The sequence below is a fragment of the Anopheles moucheti genome (genome assembly GCF_943734755.1).
Source record: "Anopheles moucheti chromosome X unlocalized genomic scaffold, idAnoMoucSN_F20_07 X_unloc_2, whole genome shotgun sequence".
Classification (NCBI taxonomy): Eukaryota; Metazoa; Arthropoda; class Insecta; order Diptera; family Culicidae; genus Anopheles; species Anopheles moucheti.
The window spans coordinates 757501-758974 of NW_026453526.1; the positions used below are offsets into that span (position 1 = coordinate 757501).

At 54.2% G+C, this 1474-nt stretch overlaps 1 non-coding gene and 1 pseudogene across 1 annotated transcript; both read right to left on the reverse strand.

The window, feature by feature from the left end:
• LOC128307974 (uncharacterized) overlaps positions 1-296 on the reverse strand; it is a 6024-nt pseudogene extending 5728 nt beyond the window's left edge.
• A 397-nt stretch (positions 297-693) lies between these two features.
• LOC128308028 (5.8S ribosomal RNA) lies at positions 694-851 on the reverse strand. The gene has a single exon (XR_008287992.1). It is a non-coding gene; the product is annotated as a 5.8S ribosomal RNA (ribosomal RNA).
• Positions 852-1474: the final 623 nt, after the last annotated feature.

The window sequence follows — 1474 nt, forward strand, 5'->3', positions numbered from 1 at the left end:
CGACTCCATGGAGCCGACCGTCTACCACCTCACTTTTCGTGCCGTTCGACGGGCCTATCACCCTCTGTGGGATAATGGGCCACCTTCAAGTTGAACTTGAACTGTTTGCACCGTAAGTGGTAGATAACGGACCGGTCCAGTACACGGAATCGGACAGACGCGAGGTACGCGCCGTCCCTACGTGCTGAGCTTATCCCGTTTCGCTCGCAGCTACTCAGGGAATCCCTGTTGGTTTCTTGTCCTCCCCTTATTAATATGCTTAAATTCTGGGGGTTCTCACACATCACTTGAGGCCTACGTTGGATTTTTCCCGAATGGTAAATAGTAGCACGCACTTGTTCGCTTGTATCCAGCGGGTGGGCGTACCGCACGCGTTACACGACTCGGCCAGACGGCGGGTCCCGGCAACAGACGGCAAGCCAGGTGTTCAAGGGCTTCCGGTGCTCCCAGGTTGTCTTATAGCCGAAGTTCGAACCGTGCGACACGACACGCACCCACTGGGCCAACTGTACCGCCTTACCATTTCAGCGCCCAAGGTCCCCCGCGGAAGGGGTCCGAGCACGCCATGATGCACAGTGCGCCAAACGCGTGTGTTCAAGCCTGCGACACACTCCCGGGCGTGCTGCTCGCCCAGGCGTGCCGCTGGTACGCGGGCGTCCTGTAGTTATGGAATAGTGTGTAACAAGAATTGGTAGGCACTCAAGAATGTGTGCATCGGTCGGGTTTAAACGTCCGATGCGCCATATGCGTTCAACGTGTCGGTGTTCATGTGTCCTGCAGTTCACATTCTGACGCGCATTTAGCTGCGGTCTTCATCGATCCATGAGCCGAGTGATCCCCTGCCTAGGGTTTTGGTATGTTCAACTGTCTCCTATGTTTTCGTTATGCGCTAGGTGCATCTCTCACAACTTAAGTTCCCCGGACAGCGTAACCGTGCACCTCTCGGTTCCTTCGAAGCCGTCCAGGGTGGACAAGGATGACCATTGGTCTTCCTTCCCATTGATCGACGCTCGATGTGGGCGGCATCGGCGCGATCTTGCACAACTTTCGTTCTCTTGATTAGGTTCTCTCTCGCTCGAGGCCAGTGTTTAAATATGTTCTAGTGGGTCTTTACCTTCGCCCATGTGTCACACACTTTACGCGTTCGATGGCTGCCATTGGGAGTGTGCGCACAGGTACGAAGGCCACTGGCCTACGGTCGCGCACGCTCAATATCGTAGTATAGACACACCTCTCTCGCGGGTCTAATTGGCGTGCGCGGCCCCCAAAAGGTAACATAGCAGTTTGTTCTGCTGATACCGTGTTTCTCTATCTCTCTAACCAACTCACACAACAACATATATGTATTGATCGGTAATGATCCTTCCGCAGGTTCACCTACGGAAACCTTGTTACGACTTTTACTTCCTCTAAATCATCAAGTTCGGTCAACTTCGGCCATGCCAGCTGCAGCTCACGAAGGAACCGCGGAAGG